A 14,043-nucleotide genomic window follows, 5' to 3' on the forward strand; every position below is an offset into this window, starting at 1 on the left:
TTCTATTTTTCATTATTATTGTATTTTCTTCGTTGTTGACATCGTTGTCGTCTTATTCTGGCTTCGCCTAATCACTGGCGGCACATCGAGATACGTATGATCGCTTGCCATATCCACGAACTTCAGTCATTCACACGCGATCGCATAAGTTACGCATACTCTTTTTTCCCTTTGGTTGTTCTTCATTCGATTGTGCCCAAGATGAAATCATAATAATAACAACAACAAAAACAAAAACAGCAACAGTAACCAGAAGACGGAGAAGACAAGTGATAACAACGCAGCAAACTACATACCATGGCGAGAGAGAAAGGAAGAGATCGAGAGAGAGCGAGTGAGCTATGTCAAGCCAAGTGGAATTCAGATGAATATAAAATTCTGATATTTATGAGGAGAAGTAAGCGGTCGTCGCACCCAAAATCCCATTCATTTCGATTCGGAATCGATTTGATGTTTAGAACCGTGGAAAAGAATAATGACCAAATTTGGATAGGGTTTTTGATTTTCTCATTCATATTCTTTCTCCCTCCGAATTTTCTATTGATCAATATTTGGAAATTCCTTTTTGACATTGAAACGACTTAGGAATTATCGATGGTTATTTATTTATTTTCAATGTCAATTTAGATTGACCATGCGTATACGCACTTGTGTGCGTGTCTCTTTCTCTCTCTGTGTGTCTTCATATCTTTCAACAAGTTGCGCACCATATTGTTAACGCGCAATGATGTACAATGTAAACATTATATACGTATTGTCTCTATTTATTCCGTTGACCTTGATACTGAATACACATTTTTCTTGTACATGAAATTTGCTGATATATATCACCGAAACTTTTTTTTTATCATTTCAACTGATGAAGCACGAACACTCGATAATCAAACAATATTTAGGCTCACTGTGTTTCTTTTTTACTCTATCGTTCTAGTCTCTTTCGCTCTCCTGCTCTCATTCCATGATGGTTGACAATGAAAAAAAAAACACCTTTCTGATGAAATACGCGCGCGAAAATATTTCTGGCGCCCAACGGTGTTGTGTAATTTTGTTACTATTGCCGAACTCATTAGATTATTCTTTGTTCTGAAAATGAAACTAACAAACTCCGTTGAAAGTATGTTGCAAAATAAATTTAAATGATATTTCACGAACCAAAAATGGTTTTCGTTTTTTTTTCTGTCTAGAATCATACTACTACTAAAAATAGTATAATAATTTTTTCTCTGTTGCTTTTTTGCGTAATAAAAATGTTATCAATTGCCCAAGAAAATATTCTTATCAAATCATTCAGAAAAAACTCGCATTAAAATTCATTTCTTTGACTTTGTTCTGTGCATTTTTTTTGTTGTTGATATTGATGTTCTAGTTTGCATTTGAATTTAATTTTTCTGTGGAAACTGGTTGGTATTATTGATTTCGAGATGTTCCACGTGTTTGACGATTTACGGGGAAAAGATCGACAGCAATATGTTTTTTTAAGTGATAAAAATTCTGACGAAGCGATTTCCATTTGAATGAAACATCCACTCGAATTGAAATTCTGTTTCTTTGAGTGTTTGTAATTCTGATAATTTCATACATTTCCTTTTCCATTGTCGCATTGATTGAGCATGAAGTGTCTAGAGATTAAAACTCCATGTATGAATCATTCGACTGATTAGCTGTAAATCCTTTTTATTCTAGCCTTATACCAATTTTCCGACTGTTAGTCATATTCCATTTTTTTTTTTTGCGGGTCAGTATCTCAAAATAATTGACATTCCTTGTCAATGATTACCCGGCGCAAATTTCGCAGTAATTCATGAACTATGAATAATTCTGATGCAAAACATATTTTTTTTCTTCCCATTTTCATACGTAAAAAGGGCCGAGTTGAATTTCTATTGCTGCTTGATTTTCTATTGATACACTTCCTTTTCATTGTTACTTTGATTAAACATGTTGAAGTGTTTGCAGTGACTAATAAGCAGCGCATGAATCATAAAACTCTTGATTACAAAGTGAGAGAGAAATGTCGGCCGTACAGTGTACAACACTTTGGTAAAAGTGAGTGTGCTATTGATAAAAGTGAGCGTTGTGAATAGGAATCATATCTGCCAGTATATATTAATGTTCACCTAGATTAAGCTTTAAAAAAAAATTGTTATGCATATTTTGCACAAGTCAAGTCTTTTTCTCTGCTGACTTTGGCGCGCGTTTTGCTGGCAAGAAAAAAATAAGTCGTTTTCGAACGGTATTCGGTAAGAAATATGTGTGCATTTAATGTTTGGCGGCAATCATAAGCAGAGCAACCTATGGCTGCTTGATAATAATCGGTAAAGTAGCAGAAAAGAGATGGAGAGTGAAAAAAAGAGTTGAAACACAAATGAAAAATTGCATACAATTGAAATGGCAGAGCAAACCGAAAACTAAAACCATCATTTTATTAGCATTTTCCGCAGCCTGTGTGAGTGAGTGAGTGTGTTTGCGTTCATGGGAAGCCAAAAATGTTTCTTCTTCTTTTTTTTATGCATATAAATTTTCTATTTTTGCTGTCAAGTTATTGTTTTTGCTGTTTGTTACCTCTTTGCATTTAACTGATAAGCACAGTGCAAAACAATAGTTTCACTTCTTTTTTGCTGCTGCAGTTTGATCCGTTCGTAGCGAATGAACGAACTAGTGGAAGAAAAAGAGAGATAATAAGTGACATTTACATGGAGAGAGGGAGAATGCTGGCAATAATGTATGTGTGAGAGAGAGAGAGATTTGCAGTGCGTGCCCTGTACGCATATTTCCAATGATACGTTGCGTAACCCTGTTTCTTTTTTATTTTATTTTTTCTCTCTTCACATGAGCAACAACGCCGCTTATGCAATTCCATTGAAAGCACACGGAGTCATAAGAATGGTTCCCGTTTGTGTTCACCGAGAGAATGACGAACAAACACGTTCATATCACACTGAAAAAAAATGCGCTTGAATTCGAATCGATTTGAAATAATAGCAATCGGATTAATAGTTTGCAAATTTAAATAGAAACAAAAATGTCACAACATTTTATCTCGGTGTGTTTCAGAAACAAAGTATTTGAAGCAAGAAATCGAACGAAAAGATAAAAAAAAACAAACGAACAGAGCCAAATCGATTGAATTGATATGCGTGCCCGATCCATGTCATAAACGAAACCAACGAAACCAGCTATAGAACATAAATGGGAGCTAAACAGATCGTAAAGTACTTTTCAACCATTGATTTTCATGAATCGTATCGCATACGCTTCTTTTCTCTCTCTTGATTATCACCTTGATTTGTATGCATTTCACTGTCACTTGAATACTTATTCAAATTTATTTTGACTCATTTAGATTTTTTTTCTGTTTAGGCTGTGATGACTTCTTTTTGTCAAAAAAAAACAAAACAAAACAACAAACAAAAGTTTAGGCGAAAATGTGCTTAAAATCTTGCTTAATTTATCAATTGAATGAGAAACTTGAAATCTAAAACCAGAATAATGTGTGAATGTTGGAAAGCGAATTCAACAAATGATTTTTTTCTCTCTCTTCTCTTCGAAGACCGAGTGCTTTGTATGCGCAAGCAGTAAATGAATAATGCCGAATAATACCGTCGAAAAGTCTGTATTCGCCAGTGCACACACATACTCAAGACGTCTCTCAAACGAATAGAAGAAATAAAAAACAAATATTAATTAGAATTAGGAAAAAAAAACATTTCACATTTTCTCGCATTCGAAATGGTTTTTAATTAGCCATTGTAGAACTATAAAAATGTTACCAAATTTTTGTTCGTTCGTTTTTCCTTTTCGTTTGGCCATTTCAAGTCAAGTTATATCGTCCGAAAACAATAAAAACTTGGTCAAATCATCTGAAGAAGCCAAGCGCCCATAACTTACCTGAAATGAAACAATCAAAAATCACAACATTAGTCAAATGGGAAAAGAGAAAACAATAAGTGTGGAATGAAAAAGCAAAAGAAGATCCGGATGAAAATTTGGAAGGAAAACCAAATATTATATATTATATATGATATCATATCATAACATGTATCATAAACGAGTAATTGGTTGATTTTTCTGCGGACGTATCAATCATATTCCATTTAGAACTATTGGAACACCAATTAGATTCTATTTTATAGTTGTGTGTGTGTGTGTCGTGTGGCTACATTATAGATTGCAAAATCTATACATGCATTTCATGCGGATTTGCAACGGTAAAATGTGCAACGTGCGCCGCACAACCAAGCCGGCGTTTTACATTATTTCATGGCATCCCCGATAAGCGTTTATTCGTTGCTTGAATTCTTTCGCAATCCATTCTACATAGTTAATTTTGTAGTTGTTGTTGTAGATAAAAAAAAAAAAACAACAAAACCTTTTCTCTCTCTATCATTTTAATTATTACGGACGGATACGCGCGCGCGCACACCAGCGCCTGTTTATTTGGTACGGTATTGATATTGCATTGTGATACAAAAGCTGTTTTGTGTTTTTACCTTATTATTTCTTTTTTCGGCCCTATATAAATATTCTGTGCTAGAAATTAGCTGGCCAGCCATTTAAAAATATTGAACAAGTGAAGAGAGCAAAAAAAAAACTCACTCACTCAAACACAAATACCGAGCAGTGACCATTTCGAAACGGGCTGCTATAAAAAAAAAACTCAGCCAACATTTCTTAATTTTGCCAAAGTGAATAGGGAGAGAGAGAGAGATAGAGATGAAGAACAGAGTTTGCGTGCGTTCTGATATGTGTACTCGTTGAGCGGTAACAGGTAGTCATGCGTCTCAATATTGTTGCATTAAGTGTTTTTCCTCTTTCTTTTAAGTATGCGCGCATCAATAAGAAACGAACCAAAATGCGAGAAGAAAAGATCAATTGAAACAATGCAGGAAGATATGATATTGAATGTATGCATGGTCTGTTTTAATTCATCATTGAAGCAAGAAAAGAAAATAACGATTGTGTTCGAAGCTGAAGTGGTTTCAGCTGAACTGAACTGCACTTATCGTTGCCTAAAACGAAACGGTATTCTTCCTACCGCATACAGTGGCGAAAAAAAAAAACACACACACACACACACACAATTGGGCCATAGCCGATTTCATAATTGAACGTGCTTGGAAATTGAGTGCCTCATAATGAAATCGACACAATACCGAAACAAAAAAAAACTCAAGATCTATGCATATACATTTGCAGGCCGAAAGAAATAAACCCTATTAATGAATATGTACCCTTTGATAGTGATCCATGGCATTTTTTTTTCTCGCATTGTTGTTGTCGTCGCAGAATATTTGCGCGATTGCATTCGCGTATTTTCTTCTTTTTTTTAGCTCGGGCCAACCATTTCTCTCTCTCTCTCTCCCTTCCTCTCTACCGTCCTTTTTCTTTTTCACTCACTGTCTAAAGTATGCGCGATGCATTTGGCTTCTGTCGTGAAAAACGGTACGATTCGCATGCGAAACACATTTGTTCCAGTCAAATCAGCGACATCAAGAGCGAGGTGTGATGATGCAAGGCACACAAATGTGGTAGCAAATGCACATGATCACACACTGTTTTAATGCAAATATGTGTGTGTGTGTGTGTGTGTGCGATTTTTTACTTCTTCTCTGGCTGGTTCGCACATGTGATTATTCCATTTCCATTTCACGGAATTTCCATCAATTGTATTGAGTTTCAAGCGAAAATTTAATGAATGCGCACGATGCACGCGCTTAATAGGTCGTGCAAAGAAAAAACATCATGATATTGCAATAAATCATACAGTACAGTACAGTACATACACTATTCTATATTTTACAAATGACAACAGCAAAAAAATAAATTAATGTAAAAATAGTAGCATTTGGAAGACCTTAGCATTTTGTTGTTAGAACATGCAAACAAATGCGCTTGCAAGAGAGAGAGAGAGAGAGAGAGAGAGAGAGAGAGAGAGAGAGAGAGAGAGAGAGAGAAAGAGAGAGAGAGAGAGAGAGAGACGAGCGAAAAAAAACCCAAACTGCCACACCGTGTTTTATTTTTGTTCATCTGTCTCATTCTCGTTCATCGATTTTAAGCGCTGTTCATATTTACATACACACCACAGTTTCCTTGAATCGATCAATAAGGCTCACTGTTTGCATTATGTTTGCATACATCACATACAAAATTGCATCGGAAATTACGCCGGCTCTTGGTTGCAAGCGTATAAAAATAAAATTTTAACGAATTAGCGCGAACAAAACAAACAAACAAAAAAGTATATGAAACAACTGAAAAATTATAATTCCAAAAGTTGATTTGATTTCATCGCCTATAACTTATCGCGAACAAAAAAAAAACATGAGAGAAGCATTTTTTTTCTCACTCACTCTTCTAAATGAATCTATCTAAAGAAGAAGAAAACAACATGAAATTAAACAACAACAACAACAACAAAAAAATGATCGAATGAATCGTGATTAGATAAAAACACTGAACTGGTCGGCATAAAACACGTGGTCATCGAATAGACAATCGAAATGCGCGTTGAGCGAGTGAGTTAGAGAAAGGTAGAAGGCGAGCAAGCACAAATAGTGCACACATTTGCTTTGCGATGTGTGACGAGAGAAAATTAAGGGAATGTTACATCGATAGAGATAGAACGATAAGTGTATGTGCGATTTATGTGACAGTTTGGTGTATATGTGTTTTTCTCGTTTCCACCAAATGCGATATTTTTGTTTTTGAAGAGGCAGAGAAAAAAAAAGTTTATTGCAAAATTATTATATAACATTCACTCCGACCGCAAATATAATTACTAGACATACATCACTGGAAGCGATACATATGTATGACAGCAGCAACAACAAAATTGAGTCAACACATTTTTTTCCCTCCCATTCAACGTTCTCGCATTTTGCACATGGAAAATATTTTTTTTTGTGTGTTTTTTGAAACGAAACGTTTTCATAATTAATTTGCGAATGAAGACTTCAATCTATTGGTACTACAAACCGAACGAAAGAGAAAAAAAAAACAGCCGTTTTGCTGCGTAGGGTTTTACGGGAGAGGATGGGAGAGATAGAGAGCAAGAATTCGTGTCTGTTTCCAAGTTCATGCCGTCAAAATGTGTGCACAATCGTTCGTCACCCATAATAAAAGTGATGTGCATTCGACGACGTCAGGGACGATATGCCAGTGGGCCGAATGTCTAATTGAAGTTGACATCAATAGAATGCTTTTGATAATGTATATATTGAACGTTATTGTGTTGGCTAAAGTAAGAGCAAGCGGTGGAGAGAGAGAGAGAGAGAGAGAGTGAGCTGATTATACTACATTTATTTCTGTCTTTTTGATCCCATTTTGAATGGTGTGAATGCGGCGTTTTTCTACTATTCACGAAATCGGAGTGCATAATGAAGTAGTCTACAAGGAGCCAAAATGAGCGTATTACTCTTAGTATTACTTCGCGCGCCCAACAAACACTCCATGCGATATACATATTATGTGACGCACATTAGAATATATATATATATATATATATAGTATATTAATACCGTACTAGAAATCAACACTCAACTCCCACACGAAATCTCTATTCGATCATTATTCAATACTTGAGCTGAATGAGAAAAAAAACATTCCATCTAGTATGGGTAATATTCAATTGACGTTCAATGTTCACAAGCATCCGCTTTTTTGTGCCATTGCTGCCACCGTTGCTGCTGCTGCTGCTTCTTCAGTCATTTTTCTTTCGTTGATTCTGTCATCACTAATGTGTACTATCAAAATCATTACGCTGCATAGCGCTGTTAGGAAATCTATAATTGGCAATTCCACCGAAATGACAAAAAAGCAACACACACACACACACATCGAGTTGCATATTCACCGAGTCACTCAGTGACTCAATAGAAAAAATGAAAGTAAAACACGATTTTGCTTTTTATTGCTGTGGGAATATGGCGGCAGCAGTGCACGCTTAGACTTTAGAATCGTAGTGTTCATCATATTTCGAAATTATTAACTGTGACACTTGGCTTTTGAAATGATAGCGAACACAAAAAATAGAAAGAAAAAAAAAACAATAAAATTTGTCTATTTTCTCTAGAAACAAATTTTGAAAATGAACAAGATATATCAAATTTTTTTCATTGTCCCAGAGCCGGTTTCTATTTTCAGTTCCGTAATGTGATGCGAGAGAGAGTGATTTGACAAAATGCAAGCATCAAATTCAGTGCTCGAATGACCACCAAAAATAATTTATGCAAATCAATTGCTGTTCGAATGATTGTCGTCATCATCATCGTCATAATGATCGAACCAGTGCCGGCTATGCGCTACACGGATACAACTTATCTACACCCCATACCAGACCATAACATTTTCTCAATGTGATCTGCATATGTATCACCCAATGACATTTGCTGCGAACGAACTTAATGCCACAATGCAAATTAACCATTTTAATGAATAGCGTGAAGGAGACGAAAAATATGTGACGGAGGGAGCAAGAGAGTGAGAGGAAAAAAAATGATAGCTGTGCGAAAAGCCAAAAGCTCAAAAAATTCTGCAATCGAATTCTGTAAGCTCTTAAATTGAATAAATCAGAGTTTCATTCGATATATGACCTTTCGAGTACATAAATCTTATTCAAAGTTATGAACAGTAGATTTTCGCACTTTTATTTATCAACACTCACGCGATGGCAGCAAGGAAAGGTATTCTTGAGAAAATAACATTTCCAGAATTCATTACGCTTAGATTTCTCAACAATTTACCAACCATGAGGTACGAAAGGAGGCGAAAGAGGATGGAATTCAAAATAATAAAAAAGCACATTGCGCATACACACGAATATGTGTCATCGTTTCCAGAACAAAACAACAATAAATGATGTCGCTTTGTTCGAAAGGGGCATATATATATATAAATGATGGAAACAAATGTTTGGAAATATTTTCTGTCCAGTTATTTATGATATGTGTGTATGCCTCTCTTTTTACTTGCTCGTAAGAATAAAGTCGGTGCAGGTTTATTTTCGTACATTGTTTACTTCTTCGGTTGGTTCATTTAGCGAATAATAATTTTCAGTGTTTGTTATTTATTTTGCTGCTGTAGCATTTCTTTTCCACATACACACACGCACGCAACCAGGAGAGAATGGATGCTTTCTCTCTCTCTCTCTCTCTCTCTGCCATTATAGCTGTATAATATTGCCGGCATTACCAAACCGGTTAAATGTCACCTACTTAGGTACCGTCGCTCAGCAACAAGAGATGATTAAACCTTTTTAATTTGATTGTTTGTTCCTCCGAGTGTTGCTTTTTTTGCGTCGCTCTCTTTCTCTCTTTCGCCGTTTCTCACTTCATTTTCGTGGTCTTTCTTGTGGTTTTCTTATTTTTGTGTCTTTGATTCGCGAATGTCAAAAGCGTCACTGCGGTGCTTGTGTATGCCGTGTGTGTGTGTGTGTGTGTGTGTCTGTGTGTTGTGAGAAAGAGCTGTTGTAGTTATTTTCGTTCATTCGGGTAATGAATGGTGTGCGCGAGGCCAAGCAAATGAACATGTAAAAAAAAAGACTCACACAGAGAAAAGACAGAGAATAACCAAAAGAGTGGAAAGAAAAGACCGAATCACAAAAGTTTATCGCTTCTTTCGTTTAATTTATTCCGAACAATAACAAAAAAACCATCCAACCAAAGACAACAACAACAACGACAGCCCAGCACTTCACTCGGAATGAACGGAATCGTAAACGATGTTGTTTGTTTGATGCTTGTATCTCGCTCATATATCGATGATCGATAAATTTTCGGTTTTAGCTCATTTTATATCGTTGACTAATTATATTGAACGCGCTCCACGCTGCTACTTCTATCTTCATCAGCGTCGTTGTGTTTTTTTGTTGTTGCTGCTTTTCGCAATAATGAAATCTCTATTCGTCTATATTAATTTTATGATTTCATCGAAAGCATTTGTGGAAATGTGTTTCAATTTCTTTGGGTTTTTGTCGTTGTTGTTGTTTTACTTCTGGAATGCATTTCGCTTCGGATTGATTAATGTTTCGCGCGTATAGTGTATCCTATACGATAAGGTTGGCTTTTACTTTTACCTTTTCTGCATTGGTTGTGCCGCCGATCGGTGATCTTGTGGCAGTGAAGGTGGCGGCGGTGGCGGTGGCGGTGGCGGCGACGTTGGAATTAGCCATTAACTTAACTTTCATATCGATTTTATGGTGCATTCATGAGAGCTGTTAGAAACAAATTCACAAGTCTGAGCGAATAATTGAGATGCCGACAGTGCGCAAACAAAAAAAAAATAGAACGAGCAAACGAACATAAATTAGTGAAGACAAAAATGCGAAACAGCAAAAAACAGCTTTTTTAGTGAATTGCGTAGAACATTTGTGACGAATGTGATGGAGAGACGAATGAAAGACGCAAGATCTTAGAAACACGAGCGTTTAGTTGGAGTGCGTTTGACATTTTGGCGAAATGTGTACCTGTTTTTTTTTTATTACTGATGAATAGGATGATCACATCTATGTATGGAAAGGAATCGTCGAATGTGATCGATTATACAAAATGGAAGAGAGAATTGATCAAATTGGCAGTCATAAAGATTACGAATGGAAAAAAATCAAAGCGCAACTTGAATGAAAGCAAGGAGGTGAGACTTTCATTGAAATCAATTTTCTGTCGCAAAGTATTTCTGTTTGTGAAATGGTTTTGGAAGCAACGGAAGAAGAAGAAGAAGAAGAAGAAAAACAACAGTGAAAAATAATGCTTCCATCATTGATAAAAATAGAAGCATTTCTTTTTTAAAAAGAAAGAAGAGAAAAATACGATTATTACGGGTATTATGGCTATGCCATAACACAATAGCAACAACAATCCATACTCGCAACGATGTATATTGTGTGTGTGTGTTGCGCGCACGGCTGTTGTCCATATTGATTGACCTTAAGTTGCATGGAAAATTGTTTTGGCAGATTGTAAGATTTCATTTTCCACTTGAAAAAAAAAGTCATCGGTTTATTTTTCTTTCTTTCTTGTTAAACGCTTGCCAAACTAATTTAATTACCGCATCGATGCCTCTTGTGGCGCTTCACGCCTCTGCATTTTGTCAACAGCAATTTATGTTAAAATATGTTTGGTTAAATGTGCACATACACACACACACACACACATTATCTAGCCCATACACCCTCCTTGTGTGTGGTTGTGTGTGTATGGCTGTTCTTTTCTATGTTAAAATCGGAGGCGAAATGTTATGTCTTTGCCAACTAATGCGCAAAAACCTATAAAAGAATAACTTTCTATGTTGCGAACGAATTGCTTAGTATTTAGCCGAAATTTTATCAGCAAACGATCTAAATTGTTGCCACAATTATGATATGGAACGCAATGAAATGATAAAAAAAATAAGTATATATATATATACATGGATAGACAATTTTATTTTGCATAAATGCGTTCACATGCACGAAAATAGAATCCTTTATGTAAATCGAATAAGACAGAGAGGAACTGGTTCCGCAAACTTAAAACTAGAACAAAATCAAAGTCACAATGGCTACGGAAGCGGAAGTCAAAATCGGCTCTGTTTTTTTTTCTTCTTTGTCTATATGTGCCTCTGCCTCTCCCTCTCTCTGTTTCTAAATGAAACTTAGCAACAAAAAAATGAGATAAAATGTTCAAATGTGATAAAATGTGTTCGAACAATTTGACAAATGATTCGAGTATGATACTCTCGTTTTTATAAATTGATAGATATTCCAAATCACATTGAAATTCGGCCCAGTTTTTCTAATCACATCAAAAAATCACGAAAAAAAACTTCTATTTCTTAATCATTTTATGTCTATTCTGTTGCCTTTTTTGTGTGAATACTTTTGCTTTCTTTGGAAATGATTACAATTTACTGAAATTGTACATTGTACTTTTTTTCGGTGACCAAGTACTCGAAACATTCTGTGTGGAATGAGAAAAAAAAAATCGTCTCGAACTTGATATTAATTGTTGAATGTGTTTTTTTTTTGCATTCATATAGAGAATTCTCTAGATTGGATGTTGTTTCTTTTTGGAACTGCTTTGTCACATCTAGAGCCTTTCATAGCACTCAAATTGGCGGAAAAGAATAAACATAGAATACATGGAAAAAAGTACTATATCGTCGCAGCGATAAAGGAGGAAATAATACATCAAGTGAAGATAAAGGCCGATTTTTTTTTTCGCCTGCTGTATATATGTCTTGATAAGATAGAGCCAACCAGCATAGTATTTTCTACAACATAATCACAATTTCGTTTTTTTTTGTTCGGACGAAGCGTCGATAATTACATTTGTGCCGATGTGTGTTCCAAAATGGGTGAGACTGGGAGATTTGAATAGATGATTTGTGTGCGGTGTTCATTGTTTCACCATTTGTGTTATGGACAAGAGTGTGTTGGTGTTTTTGGATGCACATTTTCGACGCACATACACTTTTGGCTCTTTATCTAATTTAGTCTACTATCTTGAACAAGCTAAGTGCACGCTAACAGCGTGACGCTATCTTTTCGTTTATTTGAAATTGTATCATGATTAGATGCGAATAGCAGCACACTTCTTCAAGTTTCAATTATTATATACATGAATATGGTATTTTTTTCGGCATTTAAGTCCCATGTGAACAAGATATTTGAGACGGGAAATCTTGGGTGCAGGCGATTAATAATACATATTGGTAAAGGAAAAGTGAATGATTTCTTTTCTTTTCGCCTCTGTTCCACTGTGTATGTGTGTTGGTGAAAAATGAGAAATCGTTTCGGCATCGTGCACCACAGCCAACATCATCATATTCGTTTGCTGAATGAGCGATACTGCAAATCAGTCACTTCCTCTTATTCATAATACAAACCCAGACCATACATGCTTCACTTTTTTTTTTATTTCGTATGAATTTCATTTGATCTATGTGTGCGAGCGCATTGAAATGAGGCTGACATGACATTCGATAAGACCAAACGGAATACAAAAATATAAACCAAAACAGTTTTTTTTTTCTCTCTCTATGATTTGAAACAACCGAAAACTAGCATTATCTGAATGAAAGCGTACAACAACATATATATATGTGTATTAATGTATAAGAAAACCGTTTTGGAATGGAAAAATGCGGGTCAATGTGAAGCAGACCGGCTCATTAGATGAAGAAGTAACGAAACAATATTTGAACGAAAAAAAAAATATACAGAAGAAATATGTGCATATGTTGGTTATGAAACCAACCACACGACTTCACCGATGGAAGGAAGACAAATAAAATAGGTACAATTGCACCAATTGCTAAACTGTTAAACGGAAAAGAGAGAGAGAAACTCGGTTCGAATGAAAACTTTGAAATGCGCATGTGACCAAATGCAATTCAATATGACATGAAAAGTACCTCTCAATGCACGAAAATGAGTGCCCCTCAATTGTTGTGTGTGTGTGTGTTTTAATTGAATATTCCCATATGGGCGCCCATAACACACACGATGAATCATTTGCTCTCGCGCTCAATGCGATCGTATCTTACAACAATCGAATTACAATTTGAATTTAGAAAGACATTTATTGTTGTTGTTGTTTCTGTTACTGTTTATTTTCGAATGCCACTAACTTTCGCATCGACACAGTTCGGACAATCCGATTTTGGAAATTCTTCGTTTGACCTAGATGAAATGGGTTGATGATGCGCATCACACGTGCGCTTCTTCCGTTTATGATCTCGGTAGAAACATTGTTGAGGAATGGTTTGAGTTATAAATCGTGTTCATGATATTTTATTATCCTTTCGCAGATTCAGATTTATTCAAGCTGTTCAAATGATCCATTGATGATTTGGTAGATAAAACGAAATGAAGGCACGTTTTCAGTATTCATTCTTCACCATAATTGTTGATTAGAAAAGATTCAGATGTTCTCTACTGAATAATTTTGAAAAACAATACCCTTTTGAAAGATCATTTTGCAAATGCATTTATTTAGTGCAATTTCAGTTTTAACATTATAAATAAGTGTAAACCCAAACGATTTCATCATTTACAAATATTTCAAC

At 35.5% G+C, this 14,043-nt stretch overlaps 1 protein-coding gene across 4 annotated transcripts in view; it reads right to left on the reverse strand.

Annotated features, from left to right (window-relative positions):
- LOC129576933 (cyclic AMP response element-binding protein A) overlaps nucleotides 1-14,043 on the reverse strand; it is a 43,454-nt gene that overhangs the window by 16,470 nt on the left and 12,941 nt on the right. The window contains exon 1 of one of the 4 annotated variants that reach the window (XM_055463091.1): nucleotides 3,771-3,790. The exons of the other annotated variants lie outside the window; for them this stretch is intronic. The gene's annotated coding sequence lies outside the window, so the exon portion shown is untranslated. Of the gene's footprint in view, nucleotides 1-3,770; nucleotides 3,791-14,043 lie in introns of those variants that run through there. 4 annotated transcript variants of the gene reach the window in all.

The sequence above is a fragment of the Sitodiplosis mosellana genome, unplaced genomic scaffold, assembly GCF_009176505.1.
Source record: "Sitodiplosis mosellana isolate CC-2019 unplaced genomic scaffold, AAFC_SMos_1.0 Smas_scaffold_6191, whole genome shotgun sequence".
In the NCBI taxonomy this organism is placed as follows: Eukaryota; Metazoa; Arthropoda; class Insecta; order Diptera; family Cecidomyiidae; genus Sitodiplosis; species Sitodiplosis mosellana.